The sequence below is a fragment of the Cyrtonyx montezumae genome, unplaced genomic scaffold (assembly GCF_038088225.1).
Source record: "Cyrtonyx montezumae isolate F1298 unplaced genomic scaffold, pur_monq_1.0 scaffold_10, whole genome shotgun sequence".
NCBI lineage: Eukaryota > Metazoa > Chordata > Aves > Galliformes > Odontophoridae > Cyrtonyx > Cyrtonyx montezumae.
The window spans coordinates 42997105-43010164 of record NW_027071826.1 but is presented as its reverse complement, the minus strand read 5'-3'; the positions used below and the strand labels follow the sequence as shown (position 1 = coordinate 43010164).

General features: G+C 42.9%; 1 protein-coding gene across 3 annotated transcripts in view; it reads right to left on the bottom strand.

Annotated features, from left to right (window-relative positions):
• The window catches only part of TSPAN4 (tetraspanin 4), a 390158-nt gene that overhangs the window by 177620 nt on the left and 199478 nt on the right, over positions 1-13060 (bottom strand). The window lies entirely within an intron of this gene.

The following is a 13060-nucleotide window of genomic DNA, read 5'->3' as shown; positions in this document are numbered from 1 at the left end:
CAGCGATTTCATAGCCACGATGGAGCTATTTCTATTCTTCCTGACTCCCTGTCCTGACAGCAAGGAAGTGTCCCCAGCTAGGAGCCTTCCCACCCTGGGGTACAAAGCCTGCCCCACTCAAGCAGCTGTTCTCGCCCCAGGCTTCCCATATACTCTTTGTGCTCCCAGTGGCAAACAGCTCTGCCACCAGCCTACCTCTCTGTGTAGCCCCAAACTGGTCTGGCAGAGCAACACCAAGAAGGACTCAACATTTTTCTCTGTACACCCAACGTTGCCTATTAAATGGTAAAAACTGGGGACAACTCTATGCAGGTTATGCTGAAACAAAGTCAGATCACTTAATCACTATTTAACAAGGGTGCCCACAGTATTGCAAGCTTTTAACAGACTCCAATTTGGCACACTTACTGTAAACCTGGTATCCAAAAGTTCATAAGCTGCTCACTTTAAAGGCTATCTGGGTAAGTGAAAAGATAGAAATCACTCAGTTTCACACTATGGTAGGGAAACAGAAATTCCCAAGGAAATCCAGTCCTTAATATGGGCGGAATACCTTGTACAGTCAGGCTCTGGGCTAAGACAAGGTGTTTCCTTCCAAACGCTGTTTCCAAATGAAGTGGGGTTCTTCAGATGGATGCAGAAAAATGCCTGCAGTAGGTAGGACTCCTGCACAGCCACAATGGGCCATAATTTTCCCCTTCCTCCTTCCACAACCAACACTGAGCACACCTCACTGAAATGACAACTCTTTAAGGACACTTCGGCACAGAATTCAGCTCTCGAGTCATTGCTGTTCTTGCTCTCTAATATCAACATGTTAAAAGGGGTAGGGACATGCTGGCACTGAAGGTTAAGCCCTTGCAGGCACACAACCTTTTAGTGGCTTGAGCCTAAAATCCCAGCCTGGGCCTTGTGACTTCTGTTCACCTCTGTTTTCCATCCACTTACCCTCTCACTGGTTGCATCTGTGCATTCCCATCCTGGGGCCAATCCACATTGATTCCTCAGCACAAGAAGCAAGCACTGCGCAGCCTCACGAGCAGAGCTTAATGTGCATTGATTTTGGTGGCACACTACCACGTGTGCTGTTAACAGCTCTATTTCTTTCCCTGTTATACCTCTAAAGCTTTCCCTCATCTTTCCTGGTGGTACACAGTGTTTACAGACCCCAAACCACCACCCTATTTTCACACCACTTTGGATCGGGCTTTTGTTTTATCTACTGAACACTGCTTTCCCTTTCTGCTCCACAATTTCACTCTCACTGTCACACATGCAAATGCTATCCCCCTTCAGGTCGCACAAAATGCAGCCGCTGGGTCACCTCCTCATTAGTTTAGTCCTCATTAGTCCTTAATGGTTGCATTTGCTTTTCTTGCACTAATGCTTTCTGTCACTGTCTTCAAAACTCTGTACCTGCTCCAGCCCCACAATGAGACAGCCCACTTGGCAGCCTGCTCCTGAGCATCCCAGAAAAGCTGTAAAGAAGAAAGCTGTAAAATAAAATAAATTCTGCTAGAAATGATTACTAAAATATACTGCGTTAATAAAGGGTATGTGCCTGGCAGCCACTGCTGTTCTGCAACAAGGGGGGGCTGCATGCATGAGAGGTTACACTCATTGCCAATAGTTTCAGTCAACACAACAGCTATGATTAAATGTTACTACAAAGGGGGGAAAGTTTTGGGGTTACAGTTTCACAATCAAAAGGGTGAACACTTTAGCAATTCACTCCAAATGGTTAATTCTTGCTTTCTTGTACATACAGAGATCGCCATGGAAAAGCACTAATTGAAACCATTTGCAGCTGCCTGTCCCCTTCAGCAATGTGCCCAGTGAACAATCCCTTCTCTTTTTGGCTCCTGCCCAGCATGCTCTTAACACTCCTGCAGCTACTGCTTGGTTAGGTTCAATTCAGCAACGAGGCTTTATAAAAAACGCACATCTTCCAAAGACTAATGGGAACAGTTCCTCTTCTGACCAGAGGATGAAGCAAAATTCAGGGCCAGGCTGGCAGTGTTGGTGAAGAGAATGACGCACTCCTGATGGAGCCCTCCATTTATTTGCTTTCCTGTATTCGTATTGCATGAATGTAGATGACTAAAAGCACAAAGCAGAAAGGGAGCCGAGAGGGAATCTCATCTATGTCCACCAATCTCTGAAGGGAGAGTGCAAAGAGGACAGAGCAGGCTCTGCTCAGTGGTACCCAGTGGTAAGACGAGAGGCAGTAGATACAAACTGACACACAGGAGGTTTCCTCTGACCATCAGGTAGCTCTTCTGAGCTGTGCTGGTGCCGAGTGCTGGCACAGACTTCCCAGGGAGGCTATGGGATCCCTTCCTTGGAGATCTCCAGAAGCCACCTGGACATGGGCCTGGGCAGCCAGCTCTTGGCATCTCTACTGGAGCAGGGGCTGGGCCACAGGGACCCAGAGGGCCCTGCCCATCTCAGTCATCCTGGGATTTTGTGAAGAAAGCCAAACTTCCTCAGCTAACACTACCTAAAGAACTTTAGATAATCATAGCTGCACTTGAAACTTCTGCAAAGATTCACTAATGTCTCCAATAAAACTTTGACGACTACTTCCTTCAGAAGTAATTTCACTTACTTGGCAGACAGGTTGTTTGAGTTTGTTTTTTTGTTTTGTTTTCTTTCCCATTTTCTTTCTTTTTTCTTTATAAATAAGGAAATCTGCATGAATAAAAAAGAATCTTTGATACTTAATAGCTCGTCTCCTTCTGCTCAGATGCCACCTGAAGTCATGATCTTTGGTTTATGGCACAATTAGTTGCTATGGAAATAACATAATCAGATACAGAGAAAATATTTGGGTATGATTTGCAATGTTCTTTATTCAAACCCGTGCACAAGTTACTTGTGCAGAAACCTCACTGCCTTTTACATGCTCTCATCTGCATAATAATTTTCATCACCTCTGCTGAGCATTCAGATGTAATGGTATTGCTACATGCACGACTCACACTAAAGATGTTCTTCACCCATATTTGAGCATCTGCATGTTCAAACAGTAATGAGAGTGTCCATGCATGCAGGTGAGCTAGTGTCAAATCCAAATTAACAACAAAAATGTCTGTAAAAAAATGACTTGCGATTGGGCCCCTATACTCCGTGTACCACAGAACTCCATTGCCATTTGTGCTTTCTGTGCTTTTGACAGCCTATTCTTTGCTAACAATTTCCTTTTTTCAATCATAGAGTTTTCAAGTAAGGGGATTCTGTTTCCCCAGCAAATTCTGCTTACTTCTAAGTCTTGGATAGGGAAGATCACTGCTCCAGATGAAAGACTAGCAGTGCCAGTCACTGAACTCAAGAAGCAGGAGCTTCTGCTAGGGCCCTCAGTAATAAAGAACACAGGAGCAGAAATAAAGAATATGCTTGACACCCTGTACCAGAGAAGTTGTAGCCCAAAGAAAACCTTTGTCAGGACCTATCTTTGCAGTGTCAGCAGGTCTTAACAGCATAAATGCAATTTATGTGCTAGTTTTCTTAAAATCAGGTTACATTCCCTAACCTGAGAGATCAGCTGATGTTCAAAGAAACACCACTTCAAACACATGCATGGCACTCAGGATCTTTCTGTCAAGTATAAAGCAATCAATCAGACACAAAAATCTTTCAACTACATGCAGCTCTGATAGCTTCCAAAAGAAGGTATTTTAAAGCAGAAGCAAGCAAAACACCGACTTAAAATAAATTCAAAGATATTCTCTACCAAATGTTTGCTTTTTAATATCTTCACGCATTTTTCCCTAAAAATTCAAAACGGATTCTGTTCTTGCCTTGCACCCTTAAAGCACAGCTAGGGATGCAAACACTAAGATAAGTTGCTGTAAGTAATTTCAGCTGCCTTCCCAAGGCAATGAAGGCCCAGCAACGTTCACTGATCTCATAAGGCTCAAAGTGCTCAGCATGGTTGAGAATCAGGTCACACAGAACCCATTTCTACGAGGTGCTCAACCACAATTTTCACTGTATTGAGATATACATGTACTTAAAAAGTAAGCACACACTTAATGCTTTTTGTGAGCAGGACTGCACATAAGCCGAAGAAACACAGTGTCTAAAAGCCTGGAGATGGAGCTGGACTCTACATACCATAGCTACAAAAGAAGGAATTGCTCCTTGAGCACACATCTTTGAGGCTGATGCTTCCCAAATCTACAGGCAGAACTGGCACGGAGGGGTCTTCAAAACAAGTTTGTTCAGCTGGCTGGAAATGGGAAGGGAGCACCTCTACCAGCAGCACGGTCAGAAGAATTGACCAAGTACACTGAGACCCAAAGGCAGCTAGAAAAGTCATATCTGCTGCTGGTACTGCTGGGTCTTGTTGCCATCTTTCTCCTCAGATTCAAAAGACCTCCACTTCCTTCCGGGTCCCTTAGACTCCTTCCAAAATCCTACCGTAAAGCTAAATAAACTTCTGGTTCTGAAAAGGACTGAAAATAAGATCCCCAAGGGAGCAACAGCTTTCCTTTTCATCTTGAAAAAACCAATAACTCCTAGGAATTAGCAAAAGGATATTACATTTTATGACACACAAGTACTGTCACACCAACTCAGAAGGCACTTCTCACAATGCAAACTGCGCCAAAGAGCTTAAAATTAAAGCCGAAATATTAAAGAGCCTGCAGCAAATTAAGAGTATTTGAAAAGCAATAAGTAAGTAAATAAATGAAAACACTAGATGATGGTGAAATGTTAACATTAAAATGGAATGAACCTGAACAAAGAAAATGCAACCAGACATATCTATATATTATCAACTAGTTCCCCTTTTTCCTTAATGTTGTAAAGAATTGCAGGGCTTTTATCATCCCACATAGTAACAGCAAACAGCTGTGGATCTCTTATCGCTGACATCTCTGCACTTATTCAAGCAAAAAGAGAGGAGCTTCTACTACCAGAAAAAATAATTATGGGCAGGAGCACAAGCTTTGCCTTTGCCATTCTCAGCATTTGAAACGCTCCTCAAGTCAGATATAACTTCAGACGTACCTTCAAGTATATATATATTTTTTAACAGATAACTCACACAGGTAAACGATTTTAAAATACAGCCAAGAATTTACTCCTAGAAGATATATTAGTGAGCACAATCATGATAACACATTGAACGAAAACGTTCTTGAAAGAAAGAGAATCATCTGCACTGGAAAATGTATATCTGTATTTACTTGTTCACATCACCACAATCTGGCTCTTTATATTTCACTGTCAAAATCTATAAGTAAGCAATTTCCCTATGGAATGGTACAGCTAACAGAGAGAGAAAAGGTGCCTGTAGTTTATGGCAGCACAGGTATGATACCTTTTTTGTAAATGCACCTAAATTAGTTCACCAAAGATAACACAGAGGCTCTTATTCAGTAAAGCTGAGCTGTCCAAAACAACACTAAACTCAACCGTGTTTATTACAGCACTTGATGGTATTTGAATTTAATGACAGTGCTTTGCTTGGACAGAATTAAGGATATATCTGAGTCTTTTACAGATAAGGAACAAAAGATATTAAATGTTTGAATTCAGGTGCTCTCACTGAAAAGGTTCCTACAAAGTATCTGCTTAGACTTCAAAGCCCTCACCTGTTCCACACACAGGCTGAGATCCTGGATTTAAAGCAAATGCATCAGTTTTCACCAGGCTCTCAGATATTACTGCCCTGTAGGAAACACTTGGCACAGGAACTGTGCAAAATTTAATCCTGCTCAATCTAAGCCCTTGCATATGTTAACCTGCTAAAAATGCAAGGTCAATCTCTTCTGCAGTCTGACCTCTAAGCAGTTTGTTTACTGCATTATATTTACAAGGACTTTTTATGAAAGTAGATTTACATTTAAAAATATATATATATTTCTGCATCAGATCACTGTGAAGCCAGCTGAAATGTGATGGGGAGCATTTCCACAAAGAACAATAGCTGCTCCCTGCTGGGAACCAGTGTGACAGCAGTGTTAGCCCCACACCGAGCACTGATGGGTCTGTGCCTGGCCTTTGCTGCAATCACAAACTCTGCAAAAAAGGGAGCCAAGCCAAAGTCAGCTTTGACGAGATGGTGGTGCAAATCTGATTTTCCCACACTGCAAACTCATGTCTTGTGCAGCTGGAAGCTGACAGCTTCAGATGGAAGGAATTTGTCATTATTATTTTAGTGCGCGAGCAGCTCACTGATTGCAGCTTGACAACTCGAGTTAATTACTTGATGAAGGGTCTGCCACACACAGGCTGGCTCCACATCTGTGGACAATGACAATCAGCAGAATGAAATCCATACTTAAAAGGTCTTTGGTCTTATTAATCCTAAGCTAAAAATCATAAAATCCACATAACAAAACCTGTAGATCAGAGGAATTACACCAGAGGTTCCCCTTTCCCCAGCTCTTGGGGCAGTCCGGTCTCTGCAGCTCACTGAACCTCATAAACATAAAGACCTCACTTGGAAAGCATCCTCTTTCCCTCCTGGAGTCCCAGCAGTTTTCAAGATAACTGCTTGGAGCTCAACCTGGCCACACTCTGTGATGGCTGCTTTCCCATCAGGTAAGTAACAACTTGCAAGCTTTCACCTGCTTCTGCCAAACACCAGGTGGGATTTACCAACCCTGTCAAAGAGATTATGTCAAGACTGCCTGGCCTTACCTGATAAATCAGCGTGCGGAGCCCATGTGCTATTTTACATCCAAATTAGCAAAATGTTAAGGCTCTTTACTAAGAAGTCAGATAAAATAATACACAATGCCATAATCCCAACCTCCTGAGAAATGGTGACATGCAAATAGCACGGAAAGCTGGCTGGGAAGGGAACCACATGGGGCCAGAGCCACTGAGAGCCACTGGGAAGGGGAAAACATCCCATACTGGGAATAAGAACATGATGTTGCCAGTAAACCAGGAGCCTCATACATGTGGCAGCTGCTGCAGAAATTGAGCCAGACTTCACCTGTAATTATACCATATAACTGGAAATCTCTCTGTGTCCCTAGTTCTTAGCATAGACAGAAAACAAAAATAAACAAGAAAAGAGAACCAGTTTTTTTTCCCTCTGTCTTCTTCCCATCACCACACTTTGCACTTTTCAGGACGAAGTCTCTTTCCATCTCTTTTTATTTTTATTTTTTTTAAACTGCTCACCTATGAAAATGTACTGCACTTGTAGGCGCTCCCTTAAATTTGAAATGTGGCACATCTGAACTGTGGTCAATCAGAAGCTGCAGGAGAGTAATCAAGAGAAAGGAGGCTGTCTCCTTTAGTGGAGGATAACAAATTTGATGACAAGCAGCACTCATTTTCAGAAGCAATGAGCAGAGTGTAACAGCAGTCATCTAACCTAGGGCTCCCAAATTCTAGAAAGCACAGCAGGGAAAGACAAACAACTATAGACAGACACAGGACAAAGTATTTAGTAAGAGATGTGTGTAAGAAATCAGGAAGGCTGTGTTCAGAAGCCACTACAAGGCTTTACTAGTTTCATTCTGGAGTGTTTGTCTTTATTCATTCCACATATGGACTCTGATAATAAGGTGTCTAATTTCTCTGACAAAGTTTTCAGTTGTGGATCCCTGCTTCTCTACTCTTCAAGTGCCATAAAAGTGGATGCAGATTTTGTTGTATCTCTAGGACTATTTTGTCTCAGTTTGAAAGCAGCCCAAAGGAATGGACTTCCACAACTTTGCCACAATTTAAGCTCATTTTCAACTGCAATGAGAGCCAGGCGCTATTTTGCCTTCACTGAGTTGTTATAGGAAATCCAAGGGCCTGGAACTCCTCTCATATGAGAGAATACTGATTAATCTGGGTCTGTACAGCCTGGGGAAAAGAAGAATGAGGGTGGAATATAATTAAATGTTTAAAAATACCTAAAGGGAGGTAGGAGGCAAATGGATGAGGCCAGGCTCTTCTCAGTGGTACAAAGCAATAGGACAAAGAGTAATGGCCTACAACTTGAACATACAAAGTTTCATACAAATACGTGGAAGAACTTCCTTATGGTAAGGGTGAATGAAAACTGGAACAGGTTGCCCAGAGAGGTTGTGGAATCCTCTATGATTCAAGATCCATCTGGACACCTACCAGTGCAACCTACTGTAGGGAACTGCTTCAGCAGAGGAGTAGGAATCTATGAGCTCCTGAGGTCCCTTCCAACCCCTGCAATCCTGTGAATCAGAACAGAACATGGGTAGTACAGTTTTAAAACAGCTGCTTGTGTCATCTCTACACCTCCAGGACAGAGGTGTTAGTATACAAAAAGCAAGCTTATAAAACCAAGTTGAAGAGACTAGAACGATGCCCCCTGGTTGTCCCCAGCCAGCTCTGCGTAAATCCCTGCACTAGCAGCAAGGCTAGACAAGATTTTTCTGTGGGACTAGGTTACTGAGGTCCTAATCTCAAATTTCCCACCAAACCTACAGTGCTGATGGCTGCTGCCATGTTTGAATGGGTAAGATCTGAGTCAGTTCTTCAGGCAACAGGACAGAAGAAATGCACTTCCACACATAATGTTCCATATTCTTTGAAGAGGTATCTGAATGCTGCCCAGAAATGAATTGCTTGGCATGACAAGCTCTGACAATTAGCCAACTAGACTGCTTGACGGTAGGATTTTAAATACACATTATTGAAGGAGGAAACTCTGAAACATGCAGTGCTGCTGTCATAATAGGCAGAGCTGTCAGAGAAGTATACCACCAGGACAGCACTGTGGGATTCAAGATCACAGCTGCAAGAAAAAGATCCCAGAGGATAAGGACGTAACTACATCTGCATTCCACAATCATCCAACCAGGAGGGCAGGAAAAGAAGAGGATGTGGGTCTTCTCCTGACTACACTGGGCCCTGGTGAAACATTAAGGGAAGCCAGTGTCAGCACTGGCTCTTGCTGGGGCTGGAGTAGGCCATCTCTATCACACTGCATTCAGCAGAGGTCATGGGTCAGCCTGCAAATACAGCCCATCCATGCATGGTGTGACAGCAGGTCCAATGCCCTTGACACTGGCTGGACCCCAAACTGCACAGCCTCCAAAAACCCCAAATACTCACTACAAAGAACCCTGAGAGTTGGTGCTCTTTCCTCTTGCCACTAAGCTTTGGCAAATGTTTTTTCCTGCACAGAAGTGTTTGTGCAGATTTCCCTCTCGGCAGCTCATGGAAAGCGTTGTTTCATTCTCTCAGCCCTCACCTGCTTTTGGAAACAAAACAACACTCCCGCTTCCTCTGCTTTCTGCTTATCTCCCTTCTAGGCAAACAGAAGAGATGAAAACGCACAGATTTCAGGATAGTAAATACCCAGTGAGTGACTTGACAGCAAGTAAATCAGCATTTTGTAGCATTCATGGCAACAGCTTCTGGCATCACAGGAGAAGAAATAAAATTCATTAGACAACAAATAAATGATAACCTTGTATTTACAGAGCAGACTTTTAATATAGCCAATTACTTCGTATGTAATGATGATGAAAAGGCTTGCGTTCCTGTTCACAGACCTCTGAGATCACTGGGTTTTATCAGTGTAGCAGTTTTTATGAAAGAGGATCAGGGAATGTAATAAATCAGGAAGACTGGTTTCAGTGGAAGCTGGGTGCCCGCTTCCCTGCTACCTGTGTGAAAATCTTCTGTCTCTTCACAAGACTAGACAAACATATTTCAGCCACAAAATCATTGCATTTGCTTTGCAATTTGTTATTTTCATCAGATTTAATTATCTGCATTCATTGCCATTTTCTTCTCCTTGACTGGATTATTCTTTGGGCCTTAAAGAGGTTTCGAGAAGCTTCTGCTAATATTTCTGGCACATATCCTTACAATCAATGCATATGTTAATGAGCATGTGTCATGGACTTCATCAGGGCTGATCTGGGACCTGTCAGCTAATTCTTCCTTAGAACCAAGGACCAAATCCTTACCTACTGGGATGCACTGAAGCAATGTTCACCAGCACCAGAACTGCTTTAATACCACACGCTAATGAACTGACAAGTTTTGAAAAGAGCCCTTCAGAGGTATAAGCTCCTTGGCCACGATTCAGGTGGCTAAGCAAAATTCTTGACCACCACAAGACAACTTAACTGCCAGCATTGCATAGGTTTACATCAAGTGAGAACCCAGCTGATCAACTAAAATAGCAGGGGCTGTATCTCAGTGTTGAGGTATTTTCCCTTAGATACATGCTGCCTTTCTCTGTCCTGGTGCCATATAAAAGATCTGCAGCAGCATTTCTGAGCTGCAGAGATTTGCTTGCATTTCTCCCTTCCTTTGAGTAAGGGCTCTGCTTCTCTGATTTAGTTGTGTGCCATGGCTCAACTTGCACAGTATATCTGGCTTTGGCACAGGTGAAGTCCCCTTCTTCCAAGCTGTCACCAGACTCACTGGACAGCCAGCTGCCACTGGGGCTCAGCATGCACAGAGGAACTGCAAGTGACACAACACAACCTGCCCCTTGCTCCTCCACTTCCGAACACTGCTGGCTCCCTTCTCTCTTTATCCGAGCAGCCTGTCAGTGCCAGAGATCACTTCACAATGTTATTTGCTACCTGCCAGTCTGTACCCAAGCCAACATTCCAGAAGCCAGAATTTTATGTTTATTTTTCCCTTTCAAAGGGGTGATAGAACCCTGTTGCTGAGCGCATGTGTTGTGCAGCCTCTCATTGCTTCTGAGAATGCTATATCAGGTTGTTCATCATCACTCTGTAAGCCCTGCTATATAGTGTTTGAAGTGTTTTCAGAAAGTGTACGCTCTGAATGAAGACTACCCAGGACAGAGGCACAGTATAATTTGGCATAGAACCTTCTGTTCCTTCAAAGCAGAGATGAGAAGGCATCACAGCTCTCTGAGTTGGGGATCATGTAGCCACATCCCTGAGAAAGTTTCAGCTCTCACTGAGATTTGCCAGCTCAGCAAGTATTCAGTCCCAAATTCAAATGTTCTTTTTTATCATCTCTGTTGGGGCCAATCCTGTATCCACTGAAGTCAGTAGGAGTCAGTGAAGTCAAACTCTGATGAGCCTGAAGAGGCAAATTTCTGAGAAAACTCAAAATTTGCAGTGTAATTTAAAGCCATCTCCTCACAGGTTTGAAATAGCTAAATAGCAGTCATCTGCAGCTACTTCCCTTCTATGCTTAGCCTGAAAGTTAGAGAAAAATGATGAGCTCTTCAGTGTGTCAAATGAGACCACCAGGTCTGGCCTTTTACTAATAAAGGGAAAGATGGGAATCAGTATACCCTGCAGATGAAGCAACAGGAAGGACTATAACTTTGCCCCCAAAAATCAGGGAAGCTAGCAGTCCGAAGCCAGAAATCACAATCCTATTCCACCCTTGCTTGCACAATTCAGCAAGCAAGGGTGCACAATTCAGCAAGCAATTCACCCTTGCACATTCAGTGGTGGTAGGTCCACTCAGCCCCTGCACTCCTATGTGGTTTCTCCAGACCCTTTGACTCAGACCATCTCCCACTGCGTATTTATACAGAGCTCACAGCTCCTCAAGATTTCCAGGGATCAGTGCAACACTACTGGAGATGGATGTGCTACAGTAATAAGAGCATAATGATAATGAGGAGAAGGTACCCAACTCAAACCTGACATCTGAGCATAAGCACAGAGAAATAACAAGGACTCATGGATACATCATTCTGAGATGCTTTTTAATATCAGTGAGCACCAGGAAAGAGCTTTCCAGAACAAAAGGTCAACTTGCATGCTAATTACCATTATAACAACAACTAGTCTTCACTAAAGTGTCTTTTGCTTTTTCTACAAGAGCAATTACACGTGGCTAGTCATTCCAATGTTATTTGTGCTGTGCTCAATCATTGCACTGGCTGGATGAAAACTCTCCTCAACCAGAACAATGTGTATTACAACCTGTGTATTGATTAGATTCCTCTGAGACAGGTCCGCAAATGGAAACGGAGGGCTGCCCATTTCTAATGCTCCCAGCACTGCCCTGAAATAGCTGACTGATACATAGTACTCAGTATAAGCGAGGGAAACCAACAAAGTAACTGAGACAGACAGTGCTGAGAGATTACGACAGTGAGAAAGAGAGAGACGTTGTCAAAATACTGGGAATATTTTAGCTGTGCATAAGAAAAAGGCGCCTCACATCCCTAAAGGAGTCACTAGCCATACAGTAGAAGCAGAGAATTTAATTGGATTTGTGCATTTGCTAAACACACAGCTTTTTCCATAGCAGTAACCACTGCATTCCCTTAAAGCTGATGAAAAACTGCAGTACTAAACCCACTGGTCGAAGGCCAGAGTAAAAAACTCTTTTCTCTTCTGTGCTCCTTTCTCAGCAGAGCCCACCCCAAGCCTCGCTCTCCCTTGCCTTTCCCAACAGCCTCTCTCTCAACTTATTCCCTTCTCATACATGCTTGAATAAGTTGTTTTCCAGCACAGTGACAAGTCTCCACAATGAAAGAGCTCACTTGTTATACTGACATGTATCTAGGTTGAAACGGTGCAGGCAAACACCTCTGAAACCAACCACCCAAATGTTAATAATGAAGTTTAGTGGCTCTGCAAGTTATTTCAGGCAAGTCAATGAATGCTTCTACGCGTGCATATAGAAGCACAATGCAGTGATGTAGCAGGCACTGCAGTAAGAACTAACACTCACTAACAAGCTAGCATTTTCAACAGGCCAAAGGAAAGCTCTGCCACAAGGATACAACAAAACACAAGAACGTGTCAGGTGGATTTAGTTAACAGGTGTTATAGTAAGTAAAATATATATATGAAATACATATCAACTTCCCTTTTTTTTCCTTCCACCTTTGCTACTGACACTGGTGTTTCATGTCAATTATTTTTTTTTTTGCTCCCAGAAAGACCTTGTTCCATCTCCTTTATCAAGACATACTTAATAAATCACATTTGACAGCACAAATCATATCTTACTACAAATGAGACTTAAAGGAACCATTCCTTAAATTGAGCTGATAAGCTCAATAAGGAAGTCACCATTTATATTACAATTCACACCTGTAATTCATCAGCATGTGTGGTAGCAAACTGAAGAACCATGAACAGGTCCATTTAATGCATCT